This window comes from Patagioenas fasciata, chromosome 18, assembly GCF_037038585.1.
Source record: "Patagioenas fasciata isolate bPatFas1 chromosome 18, bPatFas1.hap1, whole genome shotgun sequence".
NCBI classification, from domain to species: Eukaryota; Metazoa; Chordata; class Aves; order Columbiformes; family Columbidae; genus Patagioenas; species Patagioenas fasciata.
Window position 1 is genome coordinate 12582945 of NC_092537.1, and position 19860 is coordinate 12602804.

Below are 19860 nucleotides of genomic sequence, written 5' to 3' on the forward strand. Positions count from 1 at the left end.
TCAAGTGGAAATAATTCTGGTAACATTACAGCTTTAAAGAAGTCACAAAATCTAGAACATTAGAGAGGAAAAAACAGATCATAACACAAAACTATGTCCTACCTGTCTGATTCTTGTGACAATGGATGAGTCGGAATGTAGATACCAGTGGCATCCTGGCAGATCGGTGAAGTAAAAAGCCACCTACACAATGTGTGCTGGTCTGAAGTCTTAAACAAATGACAGCCTGGTTCCTGCAAGGCAAGAAGGAGTACTTAAAATACGAAACAGCCATTCTGGCAGCATTGGACGCTGGTGCATCATGTAACGGCTAGGGGCAGATTCTACAAGCAGAGGTCAGGAATGGTAAAGGAGACCTGGCTCTCACTACAGTGACACTTATGGCTCCCTCAATGTTTCTGGCTAGCACTCCATCACTACATTTCCAGGGGGTATTTCAAGGAGCTGTGAAGTTGCTGGGGAAGAGAGCTGGAGTTGTTGGAGGTGAGGAGGGGAGGAGACAGCAGGAAGGAAGCCTTTTGCACAGGCCACAGCAGTCAGGGTGTCTGCAGCAACAGCATTCAGGATTAGGAGGTCCTCCTTCTCCCAGGCATGGTGAGGTTTACACCCAAGGAATCCTCCCATGTTATGACTAAATATGGAAGTAGTTTGCTAGGCAGCAGCTAAATATATTCAAGGAACAGATGACATCCTGTGTTGACTCCTGTGTCACTGTAAATGATGCTCTTGGGGGACAGCATCTTTATGTGTGAAGCTGTGAAAGCTGCATCATGGCCAGCAATATCTGAGCACCAAAGAAGAGAAACCACACCTCAGCCCTCTCCCTTCCCACACTATGGTCCCATGAAATGGCTGGGGTTCTTTCTTTCCAGACACCACCTTTGTTGCCACACCTTGAAAGACAGCAAAGGATTTTTTCTGTTCTAAAGCACATATTTCTTTCAACAAACAATACCAAACACAAAACTTGAATTTCGAAGTCAGAGAAATATTTCTAGCTCTGTGGGTACCTTTTTAAAGCTGCTGGCTGACCACAATAACTTTGGGGACTGTGTTTGAATGCCTAAAACCTCTGTACCCTTTGGACAATATTACAATGACCATCCAAAATGAACAACCTAGCCTGACTGTGGAGGAATCATAGAATAGTACAATACTTTCTGTTGAAAGGGACATTCAAAGCTCCTCTAGTCCAACCCACCTGCCATGCCCTGAGACATCCTAAACTTGTTCAGGCTGCCCAGAGCCCCATCCAGCCTGGCCTGGGATGTCTCCAGGGATGTGGCATCTACCACCTCTCTGGGCAACCTGGGACAGTGTTTCACCACCCTTATTGTTGTCAAGGGTTAAGATTGCGGGGTGACAATCAAACCCTGGCAGATGTATTGTTAACCTCCTCTCCCCCCCACTTCCCCCTTTTGCCCCTCCCTCTCCCCCCTTCCCACTCAGGACAGGCAATCGGGAGGAAAAGAAGGACAGAGAGAAGAGAGTTGGAAAAGTTAGAGATGTTTTACTAACGCTACTAATAAGAATAGAGAAAATAATACAAAATATACAAAACCAATCTTGAAAGTCTCAGCAACTGCAGAGCCAGCACCCGAAGTCCTGGACTGGACTCTGCAGCCAACCAGAGCTGGATTCCGTCTGTCACTGGGCCTCAGTTCGCAGGGACGACCAGCAAGGTCCTCTGCTAGTGTCAGCCATAAGCAGAAGGGAAGGAAAAGGGGCGAGATCCTCGTGATCTCCCACTTTTATATGAAGTATTCACGTGAATGGAATGTTATACACCATTGGTCAGTCTCTCGGTCACCGGTTTCTCGTTGCCCCTCTCGTGAGGTGTCCATCCGTGCTTATCAATAAGTCTGCATTCCATTGCTAGGTTTACCAAAACATGTGTCTGGTTCTCCAGGAAAATGCAGCTAATATGAAGGCTTTAGCTGACAGGCAAAATTCACTAAAAGAGAAACTTGTTTTTAACAAAACCAGGACAATTGTAAAAAATTTCTTCTTCATGTCTGACCTGAATTTGCCCTCCTTTAGTTTAAAACCATCACCCCTTGTCCAAGTCTGTCCCCATGGTTTTAAAGTTACTCTTTGTCCTTTCGTAACAAGCCCTGCTAAGAAATCTGTCCCCATCTTTCTCATAGGCATCTTTTAAGTACGGAAAGGCCACAATATGATCTCCCAGGAATCACGATGTGCTTTTTAGCACTTGAAAATATTGGGGCTCATCTCTCACCTGTAAGAAATCATGACTTAATAATTTGTTCTTAAATATTCAGCTGATGGAAGGTAACATTGCAGGTTCCTCAAATGACCACATCTTGGTCCAATTATCTGCTTCAAGTTGCACATGTAGGAAATGGAGAGAAGTCCAACACATTGCACTGGGCTGACCTGGCCCTGCCACCAGCCATCCTGGAAAGCAGGACTGGAGATTTCTTGCAATCAGACTGGAATATTAATGGGAGGGATAATGAAAACTAATTCCTCCGCACTTTGTAATTTGCTGTCTTAAGTGGAGGACAGGAGTCATTTTGCATTGACTATTTCTGGAGTCAGGCGGCTTGTGACCTCACAAGTGCTGATGTGAAGGTAACTGATCTTGGGAAAAACATGGGTCCATAATAGGCATAATGGAACATCTCTAAGGGAAGGTTTAAAATAGATGCAGCTGTTGAACTCCACCAGAGCTGCTGCTGCAAGTGGACTACAGAGTTCTCTGACCTTAAACTTTGAAAGAGTATGGTGTGTCTCCTGAGTAGAAAAGCATGAGTTGTATAAGAGTCAGTAAGAATTGGAGAAGGTATTTCTGACCTGCAGAAAGAAGTTCCTTACAGAGATTTATTGCCAACAATGTCAGATTCAGCTTTCCAGTTCTCAAAGTACTTAGTGGCCCTGCACTCAGGCCAGAGAAACATTGCCTTGAGCAAAAGATATGTTCCTCCCCAATGACAGAAAAGGAGAGGAACCAAGAAATTGAAATAGATGGAGAATGGAAGAAAGAGAAAGAGAAAAGGAGAAGGAAGGACTGAGAGATGTAGAAAGGAAAAAGAGAAAGAGATAAAGAAAGAGAGGAAGGGAGGAAGGAATGGAGGAAGGGAGGAAGGAAGGGAGGAAGGGAGGAAGGGAGGAAGGAAGGGAGGACGGAAGGGAGGAGGGAGGGAGGGAGGGAGGAAGGGAGGAAGGAAGGGAGGAAGGGAGGAAGGGAGGAAGGGAGGAAGGGAGGAAGGGAGGAAGGAAGGAAGGAAGGAAGGAAGGAAGGAAGGAAGGAAGGGAGGAAGGGAGGAAGGGAGGGAGGGAGGAAGGGAGGAAGGGAAGAAGGGAGGAAGGGAGGAAGGGAGGGAGGAAGGGAGGAAGGGAGGAAGGGAGGAAGAAGGGAGGAAGGGAGGGAGGAAGGGAGGAAGGGAGGAAGGGAGGAAGAAGGGAGGAAGGGAGGGAGGAAGGGAGGGAGGAAGGAAGGGAGGAAGGAAGGGAGGGAGGAAGGGAGGGAGGGAGGGAGGGAGGGAGGAAGGGAGGAAGGGAGGAAGGGAGGGAGGAAGGGAGGAAGGGAGGGAGGAAGGAAGGGAGGGAGGAAGGAAGGAAGGGAGGAAGGAAGGGAGGAAGGGAGGAAGGAAGGGAGGGAGGAAGGGAGGGAGGAAGGGAGGGAGGAAGGGAGGGAGGAAGGGAGGAAGGGAGGAAGGGAGGAAGGGAGGAAGGGAGGAAGGAAGGAAGGAAGGAAGGAAGGAAGGAAGGAAGGAAGGAAGGAAGGAAGGAAGGAAGGAAGGAAGGAAGGAAGAAATGATCAAATTAACATCAGCTTGGGTACCTGACCCTGGATTTCAACTTTGTGTCTTTGATCATCTGTGAGACCATTTGCTAGTTACAAAATCAAACATCATCAGGTAGTTGTGTCATGGTGCAGAATATTGGCTTCAGTAGCTGTAAGTGTGATAAGGAGAACAGAGGGATGCAGGAAACATGATTGGGAGCAACTGCCACAGCTGTACCTGCATTCTGGAATGGGAACCCACACTGCTCTTGTGAGCCCACTGTTCATCCACTCATTTCATGGTCATTGCCTTAGTACCTCAGTGCCTGCCTTGCTGGGCATCTTGGGAAAGAGATCTTTTTTGATTCTCTGCTTGTCCTGGCATTTCAGAAGGGACAGACAAGCTGTGTGTGGTGCCTCCTCACACCCCAAGTCCTTGTGAGCCATGATATCAAAAGAAGTGGCTGAAAACACTGAAGGGAGGTGCACCTTGGTAAGGCAGAGTTACTGGTTGGGAGCGGATGGACAAGTAGAGTGTTGAACACTCCTGGGAGAGCAGATGGAGCCCTGCACACTGAGCCGTGCATGAGAGGCTATTTTATAAGCAGTCAATTCTTTGAGATACAGTTAGCGTGAATGCAACCTTCGTGCAAACTATTATAAAGTATAGAGCAGTGATGTCCTGGTCCTCCTCAAAGCTGCAACCTGCTCACAGCATTGGCATAAGTATAATCTGCAGGGCAAGGTCGCTGTATTCCAGCGAACAGACCAGACACCCTGTGTGAGCTAGCAAAGAATTGAAATTCACGTTTTAATGATGGCATATACTATCCCAGCCTGCATCCATAATGGTGTTACTAGCAGAGTTAGATACGTGGTCATCCCACTCTACCCAGCACTTGCCAGGCTGCACATGGAGTACTGTGTCCAGTTCTGATCACCACAATTCAAGAAAGATGTGGACAGACTGGAGAGGGTCCAAAGGAGGACCACATAGATGATAAAAGGATTTGAGAACCTGCCCTGTGAGGACAGACTGAGGGAATTAGGTCTTTTCTCCCTGGAGAAGAGATTGCTCCGGGGGACCTCATCACACTTTTCCAGTACTTAAAGGGCACTATGAAGAGGACAGAGGCTCTGTCTTCACAAGAAGCCACATGGAGAGGATAAGGGGTAACTGGTGCAAGTTGCACCAGGAGAGGTATTATTTTGATGTAAGAAAATAATTCTTACCATGAGAACAATCATTTACTGAAACAACCTCCCAAGGGAAACTGGTGGAGTCCCCACCACTGGAGGTTTCCACAACATGACTGAACAGGGTGCTAGATAATGTAATCTAGGCTCCCTTTCCCATGAAACACTGCGTGAGATGAACTGTTGAGGTCCCTTCAAACCTGGGTTGTTCTACAGTTCTATGATTTTTGAGCCTTTTCATAAAGATGGCTGTGGCAAAAGTGATGCAATGTCTGTGTAACTTCTATCTATATTCTCAAAAGAGTCAGGCTTGAAAATGAAGCTGATATACTTCCACAGAATGACCTTTAATTTTTTATGTGAACCATAACTCATCATCTTTTTTTTCTTCTCTTACTACGATCTGGTTGTTTGTTGTTTCTTATATTGAACTTTGAACACTGATTTCTGTCATTTCTGCTTCACTCTTCAACATCTCAGGCATTTCCAGATATCTTCTTCTTCCCATCGACTTAACAGCCTTTCCACCCTACTCATCTTCTGTGTAACTAAAGATCCAACGTGTGGTGAAAAAGTATCCTCTATATCACCCACATCTTATTTTAAAAACTTCTCAGATGTCATCCTCTCAGGTTTGCTGTGATGGTAGGAAGAGGATAATTAGATAACACTGATGAACTTTCAAGAACTGTTTATCTTAATATCCCAGGTCATAGTGTTTATGTTCCCGTCCACTGCTCAGTGAAATGATACCTTCCTTTTAACTGCAGATTATCTGTCAATGCAGCTTTTCAGGAAACTGCTTGGAATCACACTGGTAAAGGATGGCATAACGTTTACAAAAATGAAACTTACAGCATTCCATACTAGGGGAAGTAACCACTTTGATTTCCATTAATTGAAGCAGGTTCACAAGTACACCAAGCACTAAAATCAGAGAGACAGGCCTTGGAGAGAAAAAAGCCAGCCATTCATTAAAAACAAACAAACCCCCCACGTAAAACAAAACAAAAAAACCAAACAACAACAAAAACTCAACCCAAACGAAACCAACCAAACCAAAACCCACAAAAAAAACCCGCAACTCCTCCCAGCCTTCACTAGCAGCACTATCCTGTGATTTATGCTCTAGCTCCATGGATTTTAGCTTACCTCTCTAATAGCCCATGCAAGGAATATTCTGAACTGCTTTTCACCCCAGAAAATGTATTCAAGTTCTTCATTAGTCACAATCATTAGCAACTTTATTCCAGAGGTCAGTTCATATTTTCTATTTTTCTTTTTTCTTTTTTATTCTCTCTGCACCAGCTTGGAATTCTGTTTCAGGGAGCAGATCTCTAAGACGTGTTTGCTTAGCAGGCAACACATCATGCCAGCCACAGTAAGGCACATAAACAGACTGCAAGCAATACAAAAATACTCTCTCACTTTAATTTAATCTGACCTAATTCTATACTGATTTTTATACGCCAAGTGTGTTCTTACCACTACTACAGTCCAGTACGCAATTGTGTCTTAGCAGAAGGGTAAGGATGAGAAGTTCTGCTCTAGTAGTTTAAAGTATCGGCATTTCTCTTTTGGCTTGTGCTAACATTCCTGGGAGCTCTCATTTTACGCAGAGGGCAGCAGAAATGCTGCTGCAGCACAGTCTGGGTATTCGCTGTCACACAGTTAATCAGGGTCCATGGGGTGCACTGATGCCTCCAGCATGCCCCCCTCATAATGACAGCATGGCCGACAACAGCACTTGCAAGCTGTAAATCCCGTGGGGAGCATTTTTGAATAAAATAATCTGCTGTATCAAATAGTCTAAAGAAGTACAAAAAATTTAAATGGCAAAGTTCGCATGCTTGTCTGCATTAATACGTAGCTAATTACATAGCAGATATGTCTCTGTATGTCCGAGTGTTCCACTATTTGCTACAACATATCTGACAACTTCACTATTAACCTTGAAAGTGACAAATATTATCATTGGAGACTGATCCTATTAACTGCATTATTGGGACTAATCTGCTCCAATGAGAGAAAAGGTTCTAAAAGATGATCCAAGAGGTCTCATCTCAAGCATCAGTGTATGTCTATATATTTATAGGTCTATTATAAGAATTCTATGAGCAGGAGACCTGCATAAAAGGGTGCATAAGGAACAGTAATAATTGAAGTATAAACAGAGCACTAAAGGAAAACAAGCAGAAAAGCTGAACAATTTGTTCTAGTTTTTACTTCAGAAGCAAGGAAGTTTCCAGAAAGAACACCTATTAAGAGAGAAAAATGTGAGGAACCCTGTTAACTTAAGGTCTCCATTGGATACTTAAGGTTGTAGGAGAAAATAATATGCTGAACAGCAACACATCTGCTACAGCAAATTTTATATACCCAGGAATATTAGGAAAAAAAAAAAAAAAAGGAGGAGAAAGAAAAAGATTTAAGTGTTGTAGAAGTGACGTATTTTTTTACTCATACTTAGTACCAATGGAAAAAAATGTCGTACCTGTGATATTAGACTTTTAAAACTTTCCTGATTGTGGACAAGTAGATCTATCAGTCTAATATCTGAAGAAGACAAATTGGTAGAAACCAAAATAAGAACAGAATTTGAAATTGAAAGCCATCTCTCACAGTAGTTTTGACTTCAGGAGAATCAACAGGGACATGGGTAAGGATGATCTTGTCAATACAGTATGATGGGATTTTGAAAAGTATACACATGCTCACACACAACATGGGCAAAAGTAGCTTTGACTAGAAAGATATATACCTTGTGGATTAAAAGACAGGACATGAAATATGGAAACAAATGCTTAGCTGAGGTAGGAAGCCACAAGCAGGTTCTCAGAGAGAGGTGCATTATGACCTGTGCAGTTCAACATACACATAAATGATCTGGAAAAAAAGGACTTTAAAAAAATGACAAAATCATGGTAAGGTCTACTTGTGACATTAAAACTGTATGGAATGTCATGACACAGAATAATTGGATGATTGTCTAACCACTTCGCTGAAATTTAGATTAATGGTGTTTAACGTAAATAAATTAATAATTTATCTACATCCAGAAAAACTGTTTATTCACGAAAAAGATCTTAGGATATTTATGATGGTCCTCTGAATTGTCAGCTCAAAATCACGCTGACAGCACAGGTGGCAAAATAGGAGTTTTTATGGAAGACACTGTTGACAGATCAGAATATATCATTATGTCATGGTATTAATCATTCATGTGTCCAAAGACTGAATATTGGATTTAGTTTTGGCAACCAGCTCCCAAAAAGCTGCAGAGAAAGGTCTCAAGTTATAGTAGAGACAGAGAACTGCTCCCATACAAGGACATCTTCAGATGGAAGAAGAAATGATTGAGGCAGGATATGACAGACATCTATAAAATCAACAGTCGTGTGGAGAAGGGGAAGATAAATAGATTGTTTCATGTGTGGATAGAAAACCAGCAGTAAGTAAACTTGCTTTTAATATTAGTAACACAAACATGCCTTTCTACATTTCTTTGTCAGCTGCTACATGAGTGAACAACCCATAAATTTTCCTGTGCCATCTGGCACACATAAAACAGCACCTCATGTGACAGTTTACAGCACTAAACTGCAGCAGCTCTGGGATGCACAATGGGATGTATCCTGACAGCCGATGGCCCAGCTATGCCCCTAGGAGACCATCCTTCAGTCACACCGCCTCCTCAGAGAGGTTACTCAACAACGACATCTACATTGTCTTTGTACCCAAGAGAGTATATCTTGGGCACTAGAGCATGGGGTGCAGCCTTGGTAACACCACTGCTGTGGCCTCTGGGCATGGTATGCTGTCCTCCTCCTGTGCATGGGCTGCAGGACACTGTGGTGTGACAACTGTTCCTCGACTCTCCAGATTTCCACAACTTTGATCTTTATTGCACAGTGTGCACATGACTTTTCATGAGCACACCAGCATTCAATGTAAAATAGCCTATTTCAAAAAAAATCCTAGCTTCTGATCAGCACTTATTTTATCACCTTGCTGTCTACTTATTTACTGCTTTGCACATATTTTGAGTATTTGATTTGAGGCCAACCTCATGCAGTGGCCTTAGTGGCCTGGTTGACAGCAGCAACACAACTCAGACCTCTGTTATTAAGGAAAAGTACCAAACAGTGAGACTACAGACCTTCTATGAGCAACACAAGGTATTCGTCAAGGAAATGTGAGTTTTCCCCTGGAACCTGGGAATGTCTCACTCCTAACAACCTGTGTTCAGCTAACTCCGTGAGCAAGTTCACCATAAGCCTTCTGGTGGCTGATGTCTTGTAGACCATGCCTTTTCCTGCAGTCTGTATGAGTTTATCAGGAGCTCCATTTAGAAAGGATTGCCCCACTCCTACATTTGCAGCACTACCACTTTGTTCTTGTAAGTAAATGAAAGTCTTTTGTTATCTTATTTTATATGGCCCTTGTTCATTATAGAAAATTTATGGATGATCCTACTAGTTAGAATTGCAAAGTTTATGATACTGATGCTTTGTGTTGTCTGATCAACTGTGCAACCCCTGCAGTTGTCAAGTGCCACAGTGTGCAGTGATGATAGCACACATCCCTCCTTCCCTGAGTCATACAGTGTTGCCAAAACAGGAATTGCACCTTCAACAAGGCATGACAGGCCAAGGTTGCACATACCTTCCATGCTCTAGCTACAAGGTCCTAGTGAGTTCTTACCACCACTGGTAGCTTGTAGCACTTACAACATCAGGTGAGATATTGCAGAAAGAGTTATAAATAGTGGCATAAGATCCTCCAGAATACCTGTTTATCACTTACTACTCTGTCTACTGGTGGCCTTGACTCCAAGGATGGGCAATGAGTGATAATGCAGTGTATGCAAATACATGGCTCAGGCAAGAACAAACCTTACACTACGAAGAACAGTGCACTGGAGATGCGCTAATGAAAAGTGCTTACACTGCCCAGGTGATCCTTAAACACTCTTCTTCTTCCTTCAGAAGACAGTCTTATTTGCACCCACACTAAACCCAAACACCCTAATCCCTCCCCTACACAAGACATCAGTTCCTACCTTATGCATATATACATACATGGTTACTGAGTCACAGAATGGTAAGGGTTGGAAGAGACCTCTGGAGATCATCTAGTCCAACCCACCTGCTGAAACAGATTCATCTAGAGGAGATTGCACAGGAATGTGTCTAGGTAGGTCTTGAATGTCTCCAGAGAAGGAGACTCCACAACCTCTCTGGGCAGCCTGTTCCAGGGCTTCGTCACCCTCAAAGTAAAGAAGTTATTCCTCATATTTAGATGGAACCTCCTATGTTTCAGTTTGTGCCCATTGCCCCTCATCCTGTCTTTGAACACCACTAAAAGGAGTCTGGTCCCATCCTCTTGACATCCATCCTTGACATATTTCTAAACCATCCCAAGGCCCTGAAGTCTCCTTTAATTGCCCTTGGATTATGGGTCACAACCTCATTGCCACCTACATGAAAAAACAGTAATGGGTAGTAGTCCAAGGGCCATACCAAGCTAGGAAGTTTCCTGGCAATGTGCTTAACCTGGGACCCAGGAAGGCAGCAGACGTCCCTAAGAGGAGTGTCCTTCCAGCATATAGGGCCCTCCATACACCCCAGAAGGGAGTCACCTACAACTATAGCACTCCTTTTTTTTCTTGTGGACATGGTCATAATATGGGGGTTAGGCCTTTCAGATTGTGTGAGTACCTGTGGTAAAGATGGTGTAGATGGTCCTTCATTTTCATCGGTCATTGGCTGGCCTTCCACTTCCAGAGCCTCGTACCTGTTGTATAGAGGCACCTGGCAAGGTGGAGTGGACAAGGTGATGTTCTGCCTGCTGCTACAAATGTGGACGTGTTTCCATTGATCCCTTTACCTTGACCAGTCAGTTAGGGGGAGGGTAATGAACTCTCTTGGTCTTGGTTACTTGGTGGTGGCCTTTCATGTCTTGGGAGGTCAGGGCTTGATTCCACCAGTCTATTTCTTTCTCTGTCTCCCTGATACTTTGCAACCTTTTTATCTCCTCTTTTAGCTCCAGCACCAGGCTGAGCAGGTCATCCACCTGCTTGTACCTCACACATCTGTTCTTTCTCTTACCATTCCATGCCAGTGGGAGACTTTGGCATTCCCTGCAGCCAGAGATCTGAATGGCTGCATGTTTCCTCGTCAGGTCTGTCTGTGTTGTTGCCTTCTTCATGGCAGATGCAGGGGACTTACCTTTCTTCTGAGTGGCTACCATAGTTAGGCTCCTCCTGCAAGGGTGATAACCACTAACTGCACTAATCTCTTGGGCTGGCAGACCTGCCTCACCCTTGCCGCTTGCCCTTCTGTGCAAACTACCCCGCTAACTGCCTCATTCCTGTTTGCTGGCCCTGTTCACTGTGCTCCTGGTCACCTGTGCTCCCTAGGAGTCATTCCAATATCCTGGCAATGCCCCCTCCATGTCAGCGTTGCTCGCAAGATCTGCCTCTTCTTGGTGTGAATGCCAGAACTGCCTCTTCCTCAAATTTCCCTGCCTCTGGGATCCCATGGTCTGCCCTGGGCTAGTGCTCAGCCATGGGAACTATCTGATCTGGTGCTCAGCCACGGGAACTTGCTGCTGCCACCACTGAGTGCCTCCTAACTGACTGTTCCTCCCCTGGCAAGACCTATCATCTGCTTCCCATCAAAACTAAATATTATTGTTCACCAGTTGCTGACAACCTTTAAGATAAATCATATTGTACCCCTTATGTTGGGGCTGGGAGTTACATTTAGGAAGTGCAAAGGTCAGGCATATGTAGTGAAAACCCCTATGAAAAATATAAATAAACTTTCATTATAACAGAGGCAGTTCCTTTCTGCTGCCGAATCTCTCTGCCTGACTGCAGGCAAGAAGACAGAAGTTTCCCTACATGCTCTATTCTGACTGAGCCCCATTCTGGTTCAAATTTACAACGGACTCCCTAAATGATGCAGAGTGGCAAAGAGTTCTCAGTGAGGTTGGAGAAAATTCTACCACCAGTCATGCTAATCCTCAGTGCCTCTGTGAATCATGACAGGATCTAAGTGCTGTTTGTTGTAAAGTTATTTTGCTGGAGTGCCTGAAGTGCAGTGCTCCTGTTGGCAACTCTTGTGGTTGTCAGAGTCACCACTCCAGATTTCAATGTTCCTTGAAGCCAGATGACAAAGTAGGAAGAATTTCAGTACTAGTGGAACCATACCTTCACGTGATACCAACCCAGTGTGAAAGGATCCTTTTTAGAAATTACCATTGTTTACCAGATATTGCATTCCACTTGATTGTCCATACTCCATAAAATATTATGGGATTAAAAATGCATTTAAACCACATTTCCAACCTAATTTAAAGAAATCTTCAGGAAGGATTTCCAGGCTGCCTTCTTATAACATGCACACACCATGTATAGGTTAGAGCAAGGTCTGGGAATGACAAAGTCTGGGGAGGGAATGACTCTCCAGAGAGTCGGGGAATGTGCTCTGGTCTTCAGCAAGAGGTAGTGCTCTGCAATGGAGTCTGAACTACGAGGAAAAGTGGATGAAAGGCAATTTGTCAAAGGCAGGCCATGACAGACTAACCTGTCATCTACCTCAGCTAAGATGCCTAACTGTCCAGGCAAAGGAGCTGGGATATTTCTGATCTAGTTGGACTAGAACAGAGAGGCTCTGGAGGAAAACCAGCACAGAAACTGCTGTTAAGGTGGAAAACTGTCAAACAGTCGTGTATTGAGCATTGTGAGGTGGGGAGAGGAGTGTTTCCCTGACAGTCAGTCTGCCAGCTGACCCCCTTCAACGGACAGGGCTGCAGGGACTTTCACTGCTCAAAATATTCTGGCAGTGCCTGAGATAACAAGTAAATGACAAGCATGTTTGGAAATTTCCTCTGGTTGACCTGGCTGGGCCTGCATATAGGTCACTTCTAAGTACCGAAAGGCTGCAATTAGGTCTCCTTGGAGTCTTCTCCAGGCTGAAAAAACACAACTCTTTCAGCCTGTCCTCCCAGCAGAGTTGTACCATCCCTCTGATCATTTCTGTGGCTCCTCTGGCCCCTCTCCAGCAGGTCCACATGTGTCTTGTGCTGAGGACCCCAGAGCTGGACCAGCACTGCAGGGGGGTCTCACTAGAGCAGAGCAGAGGCGCAGAATCACCTCAATCGACCTGCTAGCCACAGTTCTTGTCATGCAGCCCATGATACTATTTGCCTTCTGAGCTGCAAGTGCACATTATCAGCTTGTGTCCAATCTTTCATTCACCAGTATCCCCAAGTCCTTTTCCACAGAGCTGCTCTCAACGACTTCATCCCCCAGCCTGGATTGATACCAGGAGTTGCACTGATCTGGGTTCAGGAGCTTGCATTTGGCCTTGTTGAATCTCATGAAGCTCAAGACGTCCCACTTCTCAAGCTTGTCCTGGTCCCTCTGGATATCAGTAGAAGATAGGTGTGCAGGCACCGCTATACATTGCCGTGCAGCCTTAAATACCAGCGATGCTCTCAGCCACTGCCAGGTAGACACTGACTGAAAGGAACTGCTGTGTTCTGTCACCACCAGCCAACGTGCAGCAGCAAGGCAGGTAGGTCCCCTAGGAGTCAGCACCTGGCAAAGAGGCCACAACATGGGGAGCCTGGAGCCCGAGTGCTGCTGCTCCGGTGCCTGGGCAGGCTCTGGTCCCTGGGAGGGAGGGCACCTCTCTGTTTGCACAGGCAGGCTGAGCACAGGCATCCATCCCATGGCTGTTGAGCCACAGCCTTGGATGCTCCCTGGGTTCAGATGCCGACATGGGACCACAGCACAGCTGGGCCTGCTCACAGCTGAGCAAATCCCACTCACGGGCTCCTATGGGCAATGGGGACACACCAGCAGAGCTTTCAGCAAAGCTGTTGGAGCCAGGGCCAGCTAGGGCCCTCCTCTTGTCTGAGCAAGGCATCTCGTGCTGTGTCTGGTGATACTGGCTCCAGACTGCCTTTGGTTTTGAATTTGGCAAGTCATCGATGTGAAGTGAAGGAGACGGAGTCCAGGGAGGCAACACCCCATAGGATTGCTTTGTAAGGATCTGTCCCATCTGAAAACACGTGGGTGGCTTGTCAGTGCCTCTGGGGCACTGTCCAAGGCCCAGAAGCAAAGGAGCAGCTCTGGAGGAGGGACGCTGTGCTGGCACATCACGGAGAGAGGAGGAGCTGAACGGGTGGGACTGATGGCAGGCCTGAGACGTTCAGCTGTCTTTGGGGTTGTTGAAGGGCCAGCAAAGTGCCATATCAGACAGTGGCTGGAGCAAGTATGGTGGCATGAATGTGTGGCAGCTGCGCAGACATGGTGTGCCTGTTTGACTAAAAACAAGTTGATTTTCTTCATGCAGTTAGCAACCTTTCTTTTTTGTATCTAGCATGATCATTGTTCGGAATTAGTTTGAAAACAAGAAGATAACAACCAAGGACAGAGTTTATGTTTTTAATTGCTGTTATCTGGGAGCCATGGACTTTTTCTGGGATCTCTATCCACAGGTGTGAGGCAGCTGGGAAGAGGGGGCATGGATGGGACAAGCCTTGATAAGAATACTCTATTCCATTAGCATCACACTTCATTTTTTATGGAGAGTCAGGATCTTCCGGCTAGTCTGGGAGCTGGATCAGAGCCGAGTCAGAGACCTGTTCAGGAGAGTTCTGTTTGAGAGTTTATTTTGGCCTTTCACCATCCTGCTGATTTGCAGAGACCTTTGTGCCTTTCTGCGTTTTTCTCTCTTTCTGCAACTGGTTGTTCGGGACCAGGGTGCTGTTTCGTGGGACTGGCTGCTCGGTGCAGATGGAGTTCATGAGGCATTGCATTGAGTATCTTTTATTTTATATTCTATTTCCATTTAATATGTGTTATTATTAATAGTGGTATATTAGTGCTATTTGGTTATTTTATTAAACTTTATTTATCTCAATTCACAAGTTTCTCCCTTCCCTTTTGATTCTCTCCCCTATTTGGGGGTGGGAGTAGCGGGAAAGTGAGCAAGCAGCTGTCATGGTTATATTGCTCACTCAGGTTAAACCACGCCACATGTTCATCCTGCAGAACATTGCCCTCGGTCTGGAGCTGAGCAGGTTTGGTGAGCAGCTCCTATATGGGGGAGATCAGTTGAAGTTCAAGATGTGTTGTCCCTCCAGCACATTTGGCTGAGATTGTACAGAGTATTTCTGAGCAGGTGTCATCAGGGTTTTATACAGTCCCACTATGGCTACACCAGCAGTTTTCAAATGTCAGTTGATAGACTCAGCATGATGTTGCTTCTTTGTGAAGCCTACAGCACTCCTGTGACTTCCACTGATGCTCTGAACTCTGTCTCTCAGGCATTATTGCTGATGAGCTCTCATTCTACCTCAGAACTGATATAGCAGGGTAGTATTTACCCCAGTGTCATACAGCTCACATGGATTAAATATCAAATTATCATTTCAGCTCTCATTTTAGCCTTCAGAACAGTACACACACATTCCAGGAAAAAGAGAATTTTGCTTCTAGAAAGCTATTTGTGCCTTATTTATGTCAGTATACTCTTCAAACGTAGATATTGTCAATACACCCAGTTCCTGGGAAACAGGAAAAAAATACCTACTTTCTTATCCCAGAGACTGCAGTCAGATTAATACCTTAATAAGTATCACACAGTTTTTACATACTCTCTTTTCAAGCAGGAGGTAATGTTATCATGTCAGGGATCTGAATTTCTTGACATTAACTTGCCCTGGTTTCTTGAAAATACATTTATGGACGATTTCATGCATTTTTTTGCCCTAAAATAATGACTATTTTTCATCTCATGTGTGTAACCTTATTCCTTACATTTTCATTTGTTATTTAGAGCAGGAAGATAAGTTATAGCTCTCCAACAGGAATAATGGCTCTCATTTTGATTCTTTCTTTGCTTTTCTTATTTAAGACATGATTGTAGGCTTCAGAGTGGCAGAAATGACTTTTTGAACTAGATATAAAAAAGAATTTTGCCAGCCATTCTTGAGAACTTTTTGCTTACTTCCATCATTCAAGATGCACTAAAATGTGGCCTCGCTCTCAGATTCTTTTCAATAATCACAGAAGGTGGGAGAGAAGCAGTTGTGTCGTAAGGTATGGTAGAAAGTGAGGTAGCTGCCTGATGTAGCTGTAGGTGCCAACTGGTTCTAGGTGGTCCTGCTTGCACAGGCAGGTTGGAACAGATGACCTCCAGAGGTCTCTTCCAACCTCAGCCAATCTGTCATTCTGTAATTCCCATGGGGAATATCAGCACTCCAGTGTTTGGCCCACACCACATTGCTGTGCAGAGCCGTCTGTATCCACAGATATCTTTCAGTTTGTCTCTCCTCTTTCCACTGTGCTGTGTTTTAATTCCATCATTGGTGGCATCCAGCCCTGCAGAGGTGGATGGAAACAAGAATGAGAGAAAAATAATGGTTGACTTTTTTTTGGTCTTTTTCAGTATGTTTAGAATAAAAACTTGCGATTTCAGTGAAAACTCTCACAAATTAACCTGACTTGGCCTTCCAATCTCACTTATCTGCTTTAAGCTGACAGTAACAGAGATCTGTAAATTCTGAAACTTCAGATGAACCTAAAGGTGCAGTTGCTAAAGATGAGATGAGTTGAAATGGCAAATTGAGTTTGTGTTCAGTGGGAGATCCCACTTCTCCTCTTAAACTCCTCCTCTCCCAGGACTGAACAAAAATGAATAGCAGTGAAAAAAACCAGGGAGAACAAAATCTCATTTTTGCATCAGAAGTTAGCTGTTCCAGTGGCTCAGTAGGCTGTCACAATTATCTTAGCAATACTGAAATTTATCCTATGAGGAGGTAAACACATAGTGATAGATAGTGGCTATGGCATCTCTATGCTCAATAGTCTGACTGAATCTTTTCAGAAGAGAAAGCCACAATCGCTTTTTCATGCATAAATAACAGAAGGATGTAGTCTTTCACATGAGAGGCCTTAGGAATTCCTGGACTTTTTCAAAAGACAGGAAACAGAAAGGATACTGCATTGGCATAGCATGTAATGTGAGGGAAGCATGAAACAAAAGACTAGAGTCACACCCTGTGATAAAAGACACATGTTAACAAGTAGCAGAAAATTCTTTGGGATTGAAATTGTAAGCCAAAGCAGAAAAATATGGTATAGGGTCCATCAAACCAAAATAGTGAAAACTATAATATCCTGATGGGGAACAACAGGTTGCAAAGCAGGAAGCACCATAGCAATGATAAATTTAACTAGTTATATGTAAACTGGATAAATGATGTAACAGGATGTGATAATCCATCTTATACATATCATTTATTTCATTTTGCATTACACCATTTGCCAAAACTGTTCAAGCACCAGTTCTGTCTCACAACCTTCTCAAAGTCTCCAGGTCTTCTGTGCAAAACATGAAGAGAATGAAGCTCCCTGTGTCCCTCACTAACAAGAGTTAGCTTCTTGTTCCCCGTTTTTTGACCCTGAAGTGATGGCTGGTTCTGGTGCCTAGCTGCTAGGAGAGAAATATTTATGTTACTTTCTTATGATATAATTCATGCTGAGGAGCAAAAATGGCATAGACTCCCTTGCATTATACAAGATGGTCACGGGGAGCAAAGCCAGCCTGCTGAAAGAAGTAAAAAAATTGGAAACCCTGGACATTTAGATTAAATTGTGAGACAAAGAGATCTGAAAAAACTTCACTTATTCTTTGTAGTTGATAGTTGAGTGATGTCTGGAGCAATGTTGGTGAACACCCAACAGAGAATGTCCAAGTATACAAAATGAGAAAAAGCTACAACTGGTTCTTGCCACCTCTGGTGGACTGGACAAGCACCATTCTATAGCCTTCTAGAAGCTGTCGAGGACCATGTCCACCTGACTTTTTATTATCTGTAAGGATGGAGACTCCACATCATCTCTGGGCAACCTATTCCAGTGTTTGGTCATCCTCACAGTGAAAAAGTGTTTCTTAATGTTCTAATGGAGCTTCCTGTGTTCCAGTTTGTACTTGTCCCTGTCACTAGGCAACAATGAAAAGAGCCTGGCTCCAACTTCCCTACACCCTGTCTTCAGGTATTTAGATACTTGGATGAGATGCCCTGAACCTTCTCTTCTCTAGGGTCCCTCAGTTTCAGTTCTCTCAGCCTTTCTTCATAGGACATGCTTCAGTCCCTCAATCATTTTGACAGTCTTTTGTTGGACTCCCTCCAGTATGTCCATGTCTCTGTGGAGCCCAGAACTGAACAAGTACTCCAGGTGTGGCCTCGCCAGTGATGTGCAGATGAGAAGGATCACCTCACTCCACCCACTGGCAATACTCCTCCTAATTCAGCCTAGGACTTTGTTAGCCTTCTTCGCAGCAAGGTCACATCACTGGCTCATGTTCAGCTTGGTGTTCACCAGGACCTCCAGGTCCTTTTCTGCAAGGTTGCTTTCCAGCTGTATCACCCTGGAAAATATTGGTGCCTCGCATTGTCCCTCCTCTCCAGGTGCAGGCTTATTATTGAATTGCATGAGATTCCTGTCAGCCCGTTTCTCTAGTCTATCCAGGTCCCTCTGGATGACAGTCTGACCTGAACCTCTGGCATATCAGCCACTCCTCCCAGTTTTGTATCATTAGTGAACTTGCTAAGGTGCACTCTACCCCATCATGTAGATCATTAATGAAGATGTTAAACAGAACAGAATCTAGTATTGACTCCTAGGGTTCAGGGATAGTTATTGGTCTCCAACTAGACTTTGTGTCACTCATCAACATCCTCTGAGTCTGGTCATTCAGACAGTTTTCAGTCCACATCACTGTCTTTTCATTAAGCCCACACTTCAACAGCTTCTCTATAAGGATCGTATGTGAGACAGTGACAAAGGTCTTCTTGAAGTCAAGGTTGACAGTATCCACTGCTCTGCTCTTATCTACCATGCCAGTCATTTCATCATAGAAGGTGATAAGGTTGATGAAGCACAATTTCCCCCTGGTGAAGCCATGCTGACTGATCCTGATGATTTTATTGTCCTACAGGTGTTTGGAAATGGTTCCCAGGATTAGTTGCTCCAATACCTTTCCAAGAATCAAGTTGAAGCTTACTGGCCTGTAGTTCCGTTGGACCTTCTTCTTGTCCTTCTTGAAGACAGGAATAATGTTTGCTTTCCTCCAGCCTTCATGCATTTCTGCTAATCACCATGATTGATCAAAGATTATCAAAACTGGCCTCACAATGACACCAGCCATCTCCCTCAGAACTCGTGGGTATATCCCTTTAGGGCCCATGAAATTTTGTATGTCCAGTTTGCTTAAGTATTCCCTGACCTGATGCTCTTCCACCAAGGGCATACCTACCTTCCTCCAGACTTTCTCTCTGTTCTCTGGGACCTAGGATTCCTGAAAGTCTTGCTAACAGCATTTAGTACCTTCGACTTTTCCATTTCTTGTATCACCAGGGTCCCCAACTCTTTCAGTAATGGGCCCACATTTTCCCTACTCTTTTCGTCACCTATGTAATTACAGAAGCCCTTCTTGCTGTCTTTGTCTTCTCTGGCCAAATTCAATCCCATTAGGGCTTTGGCTTTCCTTAACTTATCCTTGCATGTTTGGACAGTGTCTCTGTATTCCTCCTAGGTTACCTGTTCTTGCTTCCATCATCTGAATGCTGCTTTTTTGTGTCTTGAGTTTTGCCATGATCTCCTTATTCCTCCATGCAGCCCTCCTGGTATTTTCTTTACCTGAATTACTATTCCATCCTGACTATGTGTCTCAACAAAGGCAAACAGTAAGACTACCTGTCATTACATATGGAGTTCCACATATTTGAGTCTAATGTGATAGAGTTCTTCCAATTAAGGATGAAATAATCCCCACCTTGAAAAAACACGTCTAGGTGTCCAAGAATGTCATCAATGACACAAAGTT

The 19860-nt window shown here is 44.4% G+C and overlaps 1 long non-coding RNA gene across 2 annotated transcripts in view; it reads right to left on the minus strand.

The window, feature by feature from the left end:
- Positions 1-5156: 5156 nt before the first annotated feature.
- Positions 5157-19860, minus strand: part of LOC136109527 (uncharacterized) — a 40746-nt gene continuing 26042 nt past the window's right edge. For both annotated transcript variants that reach the window (XR_011741766.1, XR_010652514.2), the window contains one exon: positions 5157-16349. This is a non-coding gene — a long non-coding RNA (uncharacterized lncRNA). The remainder of the gene's footprint in view (positions 16350-19860) is intronic.